We start from the raw sequence: 15,678 nt of genomic DNA on the forward strand, positions 1-15,678 counted from the left end.
TTTAATTCCCATTCTGCAAACAGACCAGGCTTTATCAGTATCCCCTTAAACTATCACCTCCTTCCTGGATGGTATATACACATACCACATGCCCCTATCTAATCCTTAATCTCTCTCTCTTGAACACGGTTCTTCCTTCTAAGACAATTTAAATTCTTCCTGTTGAATAAAGTTACCCCTTACCCTCTGTTATTCATTGAATTTTATGTATTTTAATAAATAGTTTACCTGCAATAGTGGCTAAGGGACCAGCCATGAGGGGATAGGCATTGTTTCACCTGCAGAGGACTTGTACTATCACAGCTAAAACTCTGAGGTGCTAACTACAAAAAGGAGAGACCAAACTCCCAGGAGAGCTCAGGGAGGGTAGAGGAGACAGGAAGGGGGTCAGAGTTGCTTGGCATGAGGGAGCATTTTATGGCAGTGAGAACAGGACTAAGTCCTCACTGTCTCTGTTATCCTAGATTAGTTTCTTTACTCTGGGCCTTGGTCTCTTTCTATAAAAATGGTATTAATGAGCTAGATGTCCTCCAAGTACCCCATCCTCATCCCAAACTTAGCAAAATGTCTGGCACATAGTAGGTATTCAACAAATATTGTTATGTTGACCCCCAAAAGGAATATACCTGTTAAAAAGAACTTATTGTGGTTAATTGGGCCCAAATTCATAATCAGAGTCTAGCAGCTGTTATTTACAGGGGGCGTCCTACACATGCTGCATTTCAGGAAAAAGCCACAGATGAGGCTATCAAGCCTCCTGCACTATGTTCCTGACATTTGATCCAACCCTTATAAAGGAGTCCCTGGAATCATATTTTGACCAATGAATGGGCTAAGACTTGCCCCAGCCAAACAGAACTGCACAGCTATATCCCCCCATTTGCATCTTTACTGATCAATCAGAGTGGCTCCAAAACAGCCAATAAGGATACAAAATTCTGAGCAATCAAGACAGTGATATGCAGACCAATCAAACTGTGCAAATTTGGATTATTTATTTGCTTAAAAATAGACTAATAGGGGACCAGGTACTTTCTCTACATAATCAGGCCTCCCATTTATCTTGGAGGAATGCACTGTCAGTTTCCACCCAGCTTGCAAACTGTTCACCTGAATAAAACCTCTTTTTACTGCACCCCAGAATGGGAACTCCTGTTGGCATTGGATTGGTGGCAGCAATCTTTTGTTGACAGTTGAATGAATAAATGAACTCTGATATTCTAAGATGCACTTCAGAATAAGGTCCAGGTATGTGGAAGACAAAGGAAGAGAGTTCTTTCTTAAGAGATGATTTCTAATAGAGGTAAATGATCACCCTTCTTCCCTTTCTCGCAAGATCCAGGCCAGATTTTCTCTGAGACCCTGACCTTTCTTAGGCTGGGAGTGTTTAATTATTTCTCTGTGAGTTTGTACCCAGCTGGATAGAGTTAATAAACCAGCCAGGTCTTTATCTTAACAGGAGTCTTAGGATCAAATTCTCTCCTCATTAAAGGCCCAGAAATCTCCCTGACAGCAGTGGGAGTTCTGCAGTCTGCCTGAAGGTGGAATTTTCTTAGTGAAATCCTTCATGGGCACAAGAAGTGAGACAATTTGGGTGAGAGGGAAGGAAAGATACAAAGAGGGGAAGGAGAAAAGTTGGGAGGGAGGGGAAGGAAGGAGGGAGAGAGGAAAAGGAAAGGAAGGGAAAAACAAGTCTTCCTTAGCCCCAGCGCACAGAGATGAGGCAGGAAGGAGCTTCCTGAGATGGGTATGGTGTGGAGGTGGGGATAGGGAAGAACCAGGGCTGGACCCTCACACATGCCTGTTCCCAGGACCCTCCCAGCCACCCTAGGGAGTAAGGATTATCATCTGAAAGAGGACTGACAGGGAACCTGAGCTCCCCAGCTAGTGGATGTTGAAGCTCCCATGTCTGCCTTCTTTCCATTCACTACAGAGATTTCCCCAGATGAACTTGCAAAATGTGGCAGTAACCAGGGGTGATTCTATATTCCTTATTTCTAAGTTCACAACAATCATGCAAGACAGATTTGGAGCCAAACAAGTCTTTCCTCTTTAAGATGCTGCCACATATAGTGATATATTTATAAATAAGAGAATATTTATATGTAAGGAGAGAGTTCAATGTTTGCATACATGTATGCTTGTCTATTTTTCTACACAAATGTTTAGTATATACTCATGCACGTATACCTGTAGACTACAACCTGAACATGAGTTGGCTCCTCCCTGTACGTGGTATCTTATGTCCTTGAGATTTCATTTCCTCTTTATCAGATAGAAATAATAATAAAGCATATTTCATAGGTTGGTTGTGAGGGTTAAATAGGAGAATACATAAGCCAGTCAAAAATACAAATACTGCATGATTTCACTTAGATGAGGAATCTTGAGCAATCAAATTCATAGGAACAGAAAGTGAAATGGTGGCTGCCAGGGGTTGGAGGAGGGGAAAAGCCAGAGGTGTTTAATGGGTGGATAGAGTTTCAGTTTTCCAAGGTGAAAAAGGTCTGGAGATTGGTTGCACGACATGTGAATATGCTTAACACTACTGAACTTGCACTTAGAAATAGTGAAGATGGTAAGTTTTGCCACAATTTAAAAATAAATGCAAACAGGAGAATACCTGTAAAAGGACCCTCCCTAGTGTCACACACATAGTGTTTAGTTTTATCAGACAGACACAAGCACATCACCATGGGCACATGCAGTGCTCTTTTGTAGCAGCTCTTACAGAGCAGCACACTGGAGCCCTTTTAGAAAGCTTGTTTACAAGTGAATTAACAATTCCATATTGGCTACCTCATTTGATAAACACATGTTACATGCTCGTAGATAGGGAGAAGGAAGAAGATGGTGGGGGGCAGTTGAAAAAAGTAGGAGAAACATTAGGTAATTTCTCAAGATTTGAGGCTAATGCTTTGTTTTGTTTTTTCTTTACAAAATATACCAGTGTGTCTGTGGATATGCCTGTGTTTTTACATAGCTATCTTTCATTCAGCAACTCCTGAATGCCAAGTATGTTAAATACTTTATCCCACTGAATTTCTAAGCTACCCATCAGCATGTAAGGTAGTGATTATCTCCATTATACAGATGAGACAACTGAGGCTCAAAAAGTCAAGGAATTTTTCCAAGGTCACATGACTAGTTAGTTCAGTTTTATTTTGAAATCAGAAATCTCTAACTCCAGCCTATTCCTCTCTGTTATGACAAGCCTTTGTAATCCTAACCCAGTGCAGTGCTGAATAATGTGTGTGTGCATGTTGAGTGAATGCATTCCTTTAGAGCTAGAGGGAGATACCACACCCTGAAGTATGAACTGAATGGGTCATGGGGCAGAACAGTGACCAACTGGGTACTTCTGCCTGTCAGTTCTTGCTTGTGGGGACCTCTAGGGAGGCGAACACCAAGGTTGATGGGGTCCCAGACACAAGTCAAACTACAAGGTACTGGAATTCATTGTTGAGAGGAAGCCCCAGTGTTGGCAGAATAAATAAAGCTGATTACCAGGGTTCAAGGGCAAGGCAGATCCATTGAAAGCAATGTGGACCAAGAACACAGAAAGGGCCATGCCAGGTGGCTCAGAAGATGTCCATGAGAAGGAAACAAACAGTGGGATTCCTCTTTAAGTAGCACTTGGGACATAGCTAGGCTCAGAGACACTGCAGGGGAGACACTTTAGCATGTTTCTGAGAAGTGCCTTTAATTTTTGAGATATTTGAACTAGCCCAGGAACCAGAGCTCAAATGAAATTGCCTGACTGTAAGCTCCATGGATAAGAGGAAAGCAAGCCAATGGTATTTTTTAAAATATATTTTTATTTATTTCAGAGAGGAAGGGAGAGGGAGAGAGATAGAAACATCAAATGATGAGAGAGAATCATTGATCGGCTGCCTCCTGTACTCCCCCTACTGGGGATTGAGCCCACAACCCTGTTATGTACCCTGACCTGGAACTGAACCATGATTCCTGGTTCATAGGTTGACTGAGCCACACTGACTGGGCACCAATAGTATTTTTTAATCTGGAATTGGTATGTGCCCTGACCTGGAACTGAACCATGATTCCTGATTCATAGGTTGACAGAGCCCACTGACTGGGCACCAATAGTATTTTTTAATCTGGAATCATTCAGTCCCTAGTCAGCCTTACAAGGTTGTCTTCCTCTCCACCTTCCTTGGACTTGATTGTCAGAAAAAGAGCCTTATGCGTTTTGAAAAATTGTACAAAGCTAAGTGAGCCTTGCCTTGGTCAGAGGACCCATTGTGTCACAGAATGCTGAAAGAGGGAAGACTACCCACCTGCAGACAGTATGAGGAATGGGCCACTCAGAAGGGTCTGGTGTCAGGTTCAATTCTCTCAGCCCTTCCCCAGGCTCTTGCAATCCTAAAACGATGGTGCTGGAGATGGCAGTGATCACATTCCTGCCTGCATACCTCACTCCATACCCGCATGCTAATTATAAGATGGCCACAAGCAGGGCACTCTTGCCAAATCAAACGCTTTTGGTTTTGCTGTTGGCTCACTTGCCTGTCAGGTGATAGGAAAATCAGGAAAACAGGGCAGCCCACAGCGAGCCTTGTACTGGAGTATTCCACTAGTCCTTGGACAGCAGTACCCAGACAATCTGACCTAGCCTTGGCTTGCTGTCTCAGTTTGCAAAGGTCTTCCAGCTGTCTGGAATCTTAGTGGGAGGGAGATTATCTGCACTTACCAATGAGAAACCGACAGTCCTGCAGTGTCTGCCCCACCTGCCTCTCCTGCCTCATTAGCTCCCACTCCATTCCTCACTTGCTCGCCATGTGCTGGGTTCCAGCTACACTCACTTTCTTTCTGTTCCTTGAACACTCCAAAGTTATTCCTGCCTCGAGGCATGGGTACCCATTGTTCCATTCTTCTCCAATGTGCTTCCCCATCTCTTTACATGCTAGCTCCTTCTCTTCACTCACGTCTCAGCTCAAATGTCACCTTCACCAAAAACCTTCTCCATCCCCCATTATCAAGTACCCCACTCCCCTGAGACAGGAGCACCAGAATTCAAAGCTAGACCATCCTTCTTCGGAGGGGCTATGGGGAAACTATTTCCAATGCTTTTAGGTCTTGTAAAATAAAATGGGAGTAAATTTCCCATCACTTGTCACAAATTTGAAAACCACTCATTGATCATGACCATTAGCATTGAGCACTACCTGAAGGGTATGAGTCCTGCCTCTGGATGGAGCAGGTGAGTAGTCAGGTTCCCAGGGTGCTCCTCCCCAGGAGTGTGAGTCACTAAAGGAGAGGCACCCAGGCCAGGAGAGGCTAGCAGAGGAGGTTTGGGAGGAATTTTCTCACTAACCCTTGCTAGAACTCTTGCTAGAACCCTTACTTGGTGATGAGTTGGGTGGGAGGACTTTGAGGCTGTTCCCTGAAGAATGTGTTATTAATATTCTAATGGCGGCCCAGAATTCCCTCCCACACACTTAGCCAGGGTGGCTAGCAAGGAAAGGGAGTCTCCTCATCTAAGTATTTGTCCTACATACTTGCCATCAGTCATGAAACATCCATGCCAGATGGTGCAATCTCCTCTCCTGCCCACTTTCCAGGGGTCTTCCATGCCACACCTTTTACACGAATGCAGGAGAGAGTCCCTGGAAAGAGCTAACAGCTGAGAAGAGCAAATGCCAGACTGAGAGTCAAAAGATATGGTTTGGGATTCTATGTGCACCTCTTCCCAGCTGAGTGAGTATAGTCAGACTTCATGATTCCTCTGAGCGTCAGTTTCCACGCCTATAAAACAGGGATGTGAATCCAACCCTAACTCACACTTCTGGATTGCTTAAGGAACACTACGTAAATATGTGATTCTACAAACCATTGGGTTTAATAAAGAAGAAAGAGGTGCTGAAGTTACACAGATAATCTCTTTCCTCTAAGAGCTCCAGATGAGACAGGAACACTGTGCTGTCATCAGCAGCAACATCAGTTTCACAAGAGGACTCCCATTAGGAGACCTGTGCTTAAGAAACCTCCTGCAGGCTCTGAGAAGGATTCGATTTCCATGCATTTGGTTTGCCAACAAATACTTAGGAGTCTACTCACCCCAGATGCATAATGTTAGTCTGCCTTTATTGATAAATACTCTTTACTTGTCCCTTGATTTGACACTTCCCCTCCCCCCTCCCCTCTCTCCCCCACACACATCCCAAACCCCAGCCTCCTGGGAGCTGACCCTTCCAGCACTATCATTTATTTTCTTTCTCCAAGGTCCTGGACACAGTCTTAGCAATTTTTACTCATTTTTTCTCTTATTCTTGCAACAACCCTAGAAGATGGCTACTATGCATGTCCCCATTTCACAGGCAAGGACACTGAGGATCAAAGAAGTTGGTGATTTGCCCAGGCTCACACAGTGCTGCAGTGATGGAGCAGGTTATTTTGGCTCCTAGGCCCTCACTTTATTTGCTGCATAGGAAAGAGAACAGGGCTCCTCCTGTACGGCGTCCTCTATGTTTATTTTACCATAGAAGTGACCATGAACCATGATCACACCCCTCCCTGCATGCCCCCCAGCTCCTCGTTGCCAGTGGTCCAGGGCCACATAGCTACCCACACAGTTACCCACGCAGACATCACACAGCCAGCTCTGATTTCCCTTGAAGTTCCCCTGAAGTCAGACATCCAAGGGCAGTTCACTTGAAGCAGATCAGCAGGACTTTCCACCCCACAGAGGACCCGGACTTGCCAAGTTCTCCACCAGCCAGGCTCCTGGATGTGGGCCTTGTGTGTTCCCATTGCATAAGTGTTATTCCAGCCAGTTCCTGGAATCGGAAACATGGCAAACCGTTCACCTGGTGGGAGCCCTTGCTAGGAGGGAGGTTGTTTGGTTAGCTGCACTCTCTCCTTCCAAGAGACTAGCTTGTGAAAAGGTTTGTCAACCAAGGCCCATTTCTTAAGCCAAAGTTGTTTTATTTTCCCTACTCTTCAGCCACCCAACACATACTTCTCTCCCAAAGATCTCTCAAATCCACCTCAGTGGCTTCTGCCCTAGTTCGGGCCCCCTCATCACTGGGGCAATCCCACCAGGGCCTCCTTGCTGGTCCCCCGGGCTTCCTGCCTCCAGCCAGCCCAGCCCTAGGCCAGCCTCCACACTGCAGCCAGGAGGGTCTTTCCAAATGCCAGTCCTACTGCGTGAGGCCCAGTATAATTCCTTCAATGGCTCTCCAGCATCTGAACAATAAATGCTTCTCTACTATTTGAATTATTCACAATGAGAAGATAATGTTGTTACAATGTTTTAAGATATGTTTCCCTCCCTGGGCTGCAAGTTTCTTGAAGTAGGAATAATGTCTTCTTTGTCTCTTTATGCCTAGACCACAGGTCAGTGCCCTACACATAGCAGGTAGGTACCTGAGGTGTGTTTATTGAAGTTCAATGAACTGATACTTACCAGTTACCCAGAGCTCCTGAAAAGCATGAGATTACCAGTATAACTAAACTGAATAGTTAAAAGTCCAGCCAAAACAGTTTAGTCAGTGTGCACAGCATTATCTAAGATAAATATATAATTTCCATTGTAATTTTTGCTACTGAAAATAGTTCTTAGACTCTCTTTGTTAATTCATATTAGACTAGAACTCCAGATTGGGATCTGATTGCTTGTCCAAATCTCTGCTAGACCCAACGAAGGAGATGATGGTGCTCCTCCAGCTGCCTAGGGGCCCTCATTTTGATGAGCTCCCAGGAAAGAACTGGAGTATGAGTGGAAATTACCAGGAGAACTTGAGCCCATACCCAAAACTCCCACCCATATGAACCTCCAATGACAGCCTTTCCCGCAGCTTATCTTGGGGTTGAATCTGCCTTCTGTCATGTGATAGCTCTGTGACATGTAGCAAACCCCTTTATTTGCTGAGCATCCATGTCTGCATCTGTTCACAGGTTAGTTGTGACAAACAAGTACACAAATGATGTCATGTATATGATATTTTGTATATTAGCTAATGAATTTGAGGAATACAGGAAACCACTGAAATTATTAAAGTTACTTATGTACAAATCCATCTCTCCTGCAAGATGAGGCACTGGAATTGGAGGGATCCTGTCTCGCTCATGCTACCTTCCTCAAAGTTCCTGGGACCTGGTCTTGAATTGACTAGATGATCAGCCAATGACTTGGGCAGGAATTGACATAAGGCCTGAATGTGCAGGCACCACTGGCCTTCAGTTAAAGAACAAGGCCAAGGTACAAGCACAGCCATGGGCCCTGATTAAGGCTTTGGTCTGTGAGGCAAAGAAGATGCACTACTGGGGAAGGCAGCAGATGGTTCAGGCTTCTAAGAGGCCTCCCAGGGGAGCATTTTTATTGACTTCTGTACTGAATTTGCCCACATTTTCTATTTATCCTGCAATGTCACAGGCTCAGAAATCTGGTTTTATCAGCCCCCAGCAGCTGATCCTTCTTTCCTGGAACCAGATTCCTTATGTGTTGTTGTGCGGTGAGAATGAGAAGGTACAATCACAGGGAAGAGGAACCCACACATCGGCACAACTAGGACATTCATTCCCTGCCTGCAAGCACACTGCTGGGATGTCATATCACACACGCCGAAGGCTGTCCAGTGAGCTGGGTATCAGCGTAAGGGGAACTAGATGCATAAACTATCTAATAGCACCCAATTAAGATAACCCCATGTGATTCCTAGCACACAGCATGGACAGAATGCCAACATTTCCCTCTGTGACTCTGCTGTCCTTCCTTCTTCAAATATATTTGAAATCTATGGTTGGATTAAGATCAGCTGACTCTCCCAGTCCTGGGAGCCATCCTGTCTCCTCACTAATCCTCTTGTGCCTATCTTAAACTTGAACTCTCAGAGGATAATCTTGTTTCCATATTTCTGAGTTCTCCCAGCAAGTTCTTTGTCATCCCATGTACTGGCAACAGTGGTTTTCCTTGGGAACAGCCTGGTGCAGTAGAGTGAGTATAAAATCTAGAGTCAAGGAACTGGGATTAAGAACAAGCTCAGGCACTTTGATTAAATGAACTTCACCTTGTCATCTATTAAGTAGGAACAAAATACTATTAACTCCTCCTCTAGGGTAGTGGCAAGGGTCAAATGAGGTTGAGAATGTCATCAACCCCATATGACATGCTAGTCATTATTTCTGGTTTGGGTTTTGTTTACTATCTAAATAAAGTCTGGGAATAAAAAAGACACAATATGACTCTCATTAAGCCATTTTTTAAAATTGACGCAAACAGAAAAACCACTCTTCAAATATCAGGCGGGGTTTAAGACTCAAGCACTAAGTAGCCATCTTCTCTCCCACACCATCCATAGCTCTTCTGTGTGTGAAATACTAGACCCTGACTTCCCTAAAGGCTGTGTCTGAGGAAGCATCCAATTGCATGTATTTGTTAAAGAGCTGTCTGCAAAGAGGTTCCATGTTTTTGCCCCATCTTACATATCACTGGAAGTTTTAGTGATATGAAAGCCAAGAACTGGGTGGAGATTCATCCAAAAAATAGCCAGACTTTCTGGATACCAGAAGGAGTTCACTTGGAATTGGATTGACTTAGCTGTCAAGTAGTAGCAGACACAGAATTCTTTTTTAATGAGGGCTAACCAGCCCACCCCCTGTAGAATAAGAACAACATGAATGGTATTTGGCCGCTGAATCTACCTACTATAGGGTCATCCATCTGGAATCGGCTCAAATGTGGCCCAAAGAACTGGGAGGTCTTTGCAAAACATCCGCTGCTGTTAATTACAGAACAGTATGCTGTTGAAACCAAAGCAGATGTTGACTCCTCACTTTTTCATTCTCTACCAGCTTTAACTTTCATGCCTTAGTACTTCCTAACACCCACCCTTTGTTTCAGCAAGATATAGCTCCTGACGCTAATTCCCTCATGCCCTGTCCATTTCCCACCTCCATGCAGATACTCTTATCTGTCAACAATTGACAGGGGAGGGAGAAGACACAAGGGCCTTACCTATAAATCCCTAGCATCTAGCACATTGTCTAGACCAGGGGTGGGCAAACTTTTTGACTCGAGGGCCACAGTGGGTTCTTAAACTGGACCGGAGGGCCGGAACAAAAGCATGGATGGAGTGTTTGTGTGAACTAATATAAATTCAAAGTAAACATCATTACATAAAAGGGTACGGTCTTTTTTTTTTTAGTTTTATTCATTTCAAACGGGCCGGATCCGGCCCGCGGGCCATAGTTTGCCCACGGCTGGTCTAGACCAAGAAATAACTCCATGAGTGTTAGATGGATGAATAAATGAGTTTGTGAATGAATGAGTGAATGAATAAATTAAGGAATGGAAGCCTGTGCTTTCCTTCTTCAAATATAAACTTGTTGATTTCCTTGTTTTTATTCTAGGATGATCCATATTGCATGGTTTTACAAACCAGCAGAAAAACAGGTCAGTAAAACCCAGGAGGTCAAAGTGAGTTTCAAATTAAATGGGTTTAATTTCCAACTGCTCATTGACAGCATAGGCCCTATGCCATAGAAGACCCTAACCCCAGTACTAAGATCTAGGTGCACAGATTCATATGAGCTCTGAACAGTAACCTGTTCTATTTAGGCAATGGGTTGTTCTTTAAAAGCTCAGGTTGTGTCTCCATGGTGAACGACCAAGTTCAATGCTACTTCTTTTCTTATGTCAGAACAGGGTCCATGGAGATAAAAACAAAACAGATTCTTCTCAAGAGTTGAAAGGGGTGTGCTTTGGTCTTTTTTTTACATCTGTTATAGAATATAAATGTAACTATCCTCCATTTTACCACTGAGAAAACTGAATCTCCAAGAGGTGGGGTAAACTGCCCAGAGTCACATTACTAGTTCATGGATCCAGGACTCAATGTCAAGCCACCCATGTTCTTGCCACCCACTACCAAGAGATGGCTAGGTAAGTGGTTCTCAAACTTGACAGTACCTACAGGGACTGTTAAAATCTAGACTGCTAGGCCTCACCCCCAGATTTTCTGATTCAGTAGGTCTGGGATGAAGCCTGAGAATTTGCATTTCTAACAACTCCCCCAGTGAAGATGCTGATGCTGGTCCAGGGATTTCAGTTTGGGGAATATTTTGCTAAAGTATCAGAAAGGACTCTTAATTGCAGTTAATAAAATTCAACTGGAGGTAATTTGTGCAAAAAAAAATGAGCTATTTATCACACGTATATAAGGGAATGTCCTAAAGCCCAAAGGAAGGAATATAATCGGATCTCAACTAGATCTGGAACAGAGACAGGCTTCCATCTCCAGCTTTCATCTGCTTCTCTTTGAAATGTGTCTTATTCTTCTCCCTGTATTTATTCTAGCTTCTGAATCTGCCCTCCTGACCAGTGATAGGAAACACGGAAGGAGCACCTTCCAAGGTTATATCGTGCAGAGCCAGGAGCCCAAGGAAAGACTGGACCCCTCTCACTATCCCAGTTCTAATTCCCAGAAGCTTGCTTGAGTGGGATGCACATTCCTGGTGCAATTACCTGTGACTAGGACAGTGGCATGGATGGAACTGTGCAGTAGCCATCAGTGCCCCATCATTGTAACCACAGAGATTCATAAGGAAGCAGAGTTCCGAGAGAAGGGAAATGAATAGTAAACCCAATAGCTGACTCCTAAGGCTGGGGTGCAAGAAGTGAGCATACAGGTAAATAAATGAGAAAACTACATGAATTCAGCATAGTGACTCGAATGTGAACAGTGGTTGGGAAACCTTTCAGAACATGTGGCTGATGACCTTCCGAAATAATACTTTTCTCTTGAACTACACACAGTAAACAATAAATCCATCTGGTTTGCAAATTCTCTTCAACAAGTCTCCACAGACAATTCCTAGGGCTAAATAGAGTCAGTTTTGTTTTCTTAGAAGAACAATGGAATGTGGAATTTCAGACCAGTGCAGCTGCCCAAGCTGGGTCAGGGGAAAGGCACAGATTATACTTATTAATGTTTTGCAAACCCACCCAATCCCTGCCCTCCTACCTCCCTTTGCCTCTCTTCGCCCCCTCTGCAAGGACAAAGCCTAAAGTGGCTAAGCAAGGGTCGAGACAGAATTTCAGGCAGACTGGGTCAGATGTTCAGTGAGGACATCCCAAAAATATGCCCCCCCCCCCCCCCCGCCACCCCCACACACACATCCCTCCCACTGCCTGGTACTGTGTTTCCGAGAAGGACCAGGCAAGCTCTTACCTGCCAAGTGAGGATTGTTATTCTGGCAGCCCCTCTGAGTCTTAGGTGTGCTTGCTGGAAATTTCCATGATGGGAGTCTGGAGAGGGAAAGGTGCTAGGCAGTGGTTCTCAACCTTGGCTGCACATTAGAATCACCTGGGAATCTTTTTAAAATCCTGATTTCTGGGCCTCATCCTCCGGAAATTCTGTTTCTTTGCTATGGGGTGGGGCCACAACATTAGTAACAAAGAAACAGAATTTCCGGAGGATGAGGCCCAGAAATCAGGATTTTAAAAAGATTCCCAGGTGATTCTAACATGCAGCCAAGGTTGAGAACCACTGTGCTAGTGGGAGGCACAGTGAAAGAGCATTAGATATGAGCTCAAGCATCCGCTGATTTAACTTCAGTCTCTAACAAACTGAGACACTAGCCCAAGTCAGTCTGTTAAATTCTCTGCCCTTCCTTCTCAACTCTATATTGGGAAACATATGTTGTTATACACAGAAAATGTGATTGGCTGAGAATATCATGCTTGAGGTCAGAACAAGCCACCACTGGCATGTGTGATGTTTTATGTAAACTAAAGAAAAGCACCCCTTCCTCTATGTCAGAGCACATGGTTTAGCCATCTGAGCATGGGCTGCACCTTGTCCCATCAGCTAAGCGTCCTTGCACAAGGAACACCTCTGCTACCTTCGCTGGGTCATGGTGGCCTCTTTAAAAATAATAGAGGCCTCCAGCTGGTCTCAATCTGCCCTGGTGATAGCAAGAGGCAAGGAGAGTAATCAAGGTGGCCATAACATTATCATCCCAATCCAGGTTAGGAACAAGTAGCCAAAATGATCTCTCCCCTTCTAGAAACCCACCCTTGCACCCATGGAGTGAGGCAGAGCAGGGTTATGAATATGCTCACATCAACACGCTCGGCTGGAAACTTCTGCACATCAAGAAAAAACAAAGTTTTTAGAGGCTTCAAGCTGGCTGGTTTGAATTTACATATTTTCACAAAACCCCCTCCAGCTTCTCTTTTCCTGGGTCTCATTATATTAGGCCTGCACTTTACAGTTCCTCCTGTTTCTGTGTCTATGTAATCTTAGTAGAGGTTTATTGTTTAAAATTATTTAAAAGCCATGTATTCTCAGCCACTTGAGTTCATTAACACAAGTGGGTGTTAACCCTCCTTGTCCCCCTTTTTTTTCTGCTTCTTGCTAGACACTTATTTTTCTTTACTTTTTTTGCCCTGCCTTCTCTAAAACACTATTAGACCTACATTCCTATTCAAATTTTTGTTTTGCTTCAATGCTCTGCGTGGTTCTGCTGAACCACATGCCTGAACCTCTAGTACATGGAACCGCAAAAAGAGGGTACACAGCACAAATCTTGTCCTCTGTGTACTGGGTCCCCAGCTCTCTGTCCTCTCTTCCTCCAACCTCACTCCACCTGCTCTTGATCCTCCTAGATTCTGAGCCCATTGCCCTTTTTCCATTTATATCTCCACCTTGCCTAATGACCTTGAACCTCCAAACCCTTCCTTCAGCTATAGATACTGTGATTGCCTCCCAGCTAACAACTTTCTGGTGTCTCCTCCCAGCCTGAATGTCTCCCGGTTTGGCTATGCCCTGGAGGCCTCACAGTCATCTATCTCACCCTTCCTGAGTTATATGCTGATGAGGCCACCCAACTTCCAGAGCAGGAAAAGAGTAAGGAGAGCTGAGGAGAAGTCTCAGGGACATTTGGAAGGGGCAGGATGGTGCCCCTCCTTCAAGAGAGGAGAACTCACCCATCCCACTTTCAAAGGAAGATACCCTGAACCTCCTGGGAATAGAGCTTGAGTCCCCTCCTAGTAAACTTTTGGGGAGACCTTGGTGATGCCAGGAGTTTTAGGAGGCTCAAAAGAGCTGTACATGTGTTTCATGAAGAGTCAAGTGACAAATCAATCAGGTTCTCATTTAAGTTGAGTGTCAGTGCTTCCTAGATTACTTTGCCTATAATAGTGTGACCTCTGGGTAGCATACTTAAATTGTTGCATGTTTCTGAAATCTGGGGTCTCCCTGCTCCCAGGTTTGTTCCACTCAAATTCACCTTCAAAAGTGGCCAGAGACCCTACCATTTGCCTGCTGGGAACCCCTCGGTGGTTTCCTGAACACAGGCCCTGCAGGACCAGGGCTGCCTACTCATCTGTTTAGATATCTGTCTCCCTCACTAGACTCTCCTGAGGCAGGGCCTATGTCTTCCTTTTTCCTGTGTCCCTGTCACCAAGAATCACATCCGACACATGGTGGACACTTTGTAAATGGTGATTGTATCGATTGGTAATTAATTAATATCAGAGACAAAGTGCTCCTGATTGGAGTCTAGTCCTGCTTCTTTAACTTCTCATCTTTCTGTGAGGAAAAAAATTAAGTGATTTCACTGTGTTTTCAGCTGGTGAACCTCCACAGGCCTGGACCTTGCTGAAGTTCACAGACTTTGGGGATGAGGCACCTGGGACTCCCTCCACCGTCACTGTCGGGTCCTTGAACTCACAGCCTGCCCTGGTTGGAGATGTGGAAAATAGCTAGTAGCCACTGCGAGCTCGCAGCCAAGGAGATGTTTTTCTAGCCTGAACCCTCACACCCAGACAGTCCCCAGAGATCCTGAGGCCAAATGAACGTCCGTTTGTACAGGAACTTGACTCCCTACGGAGGCCACCCTAGCACCAAGCCCACCCCTGTCTCACTCCCCAATGCCCGGCCTCTGACGCCCACTTCCTCTTCCGTGTTCCACAGCAGTGAGGTCTTCTGGAACGCAGGCTGGCTTCTGTTCCCACTTGCCTTCATTCCAGAATGCCTCATGGAAAGATTTCCACTTCTCTGTTGTCTCCCATGAATGTGGGATCCTCTGCTGTCCAGAAAGCCAGGAGGCTCTCAGGCCCTCGGCGGGTCGCAGTTCCAGAGTTCTCCCTTCGGTGGTTCTTGGCCGAGTGAAGCAGTAGCAGCAGTGCTTCCCACCACAGACCCTCCTCACACCCCCAGGCTCAAAATAGCCCAGCAGTGGAAGCACAGGGCAAAGGTCAGAACTACCCCGAAGACAAGCAGGCACTTGTCTTGTCCACTCGATGACATTTCTGCTAACTTGGGCCCCTTTGTGAAAGGCACCTTCTCTGGCAGACAGCTGAAATTAGGGTGTTGGGGAGGCGGTGTGTGTATAATAGAAAGAGCACAGACTATGGAGCCAGAAGGTCCAGGTTTAGTTCCTTGCCACGGGCTGTGGGATCTTTAGGGCGTCATCGAACCGTTCTGAGCATCCTTCGAAGTTAGACAGACAGGAGTCTGCCACATAGATGGCAAGCAAGTAGAGAACCAGAGAAGTTATGCCTTCCCTGAGTGGCAGATTCTTCACCCGTGAAAACCAGAGCAGCCTGAACGGCATGGCTCAGTGGTTGACTGTCAACCTATGGGCCAGGAGATCATGGTTCATTTGATTCCCGGTCAGGGCACATGCCTGGGTTGCAGGCTTGATCTC

General features: G+C 45.2%; 1 long non-coding RNA gene across 1 annotated transcript; it reads left to right on the plus strand.

The window, feature by feature from the left end:
* The first annotated feature begins 1,517 nt into the window (after nt 1-1,517).
* LOC106728223 lies at nt 1,518-14,626 on the plus strand. Its single transcript, XR_001364501.1, has 3 exons — nt 1,518-1,580; nt 10,375-10,417; nt 14,599-14,626. It is a non-coding gene; the product is annotated as an uncharacterized LOC106728223 (long non-coding RNA).
* The last annotated feature ends 1,052 nt before the right edge of the window (nt 14,627-15,678 follow it).

Source organism: Myotis brandtii, unplaced genomic scaffold (genome assembly GCF_000412655.1).
Source record: "Myotis brandtii unplaced genomic scaffold, ASM41265v1 scaffold57, whole genome shotgun sequence".
Classification (NCBI taxonomy): Eukaryota; Metazoa; Chordata; class Mammalia; order Chiroptera; family Vespertilionidae; genus Myotis; species Myotis brandtii.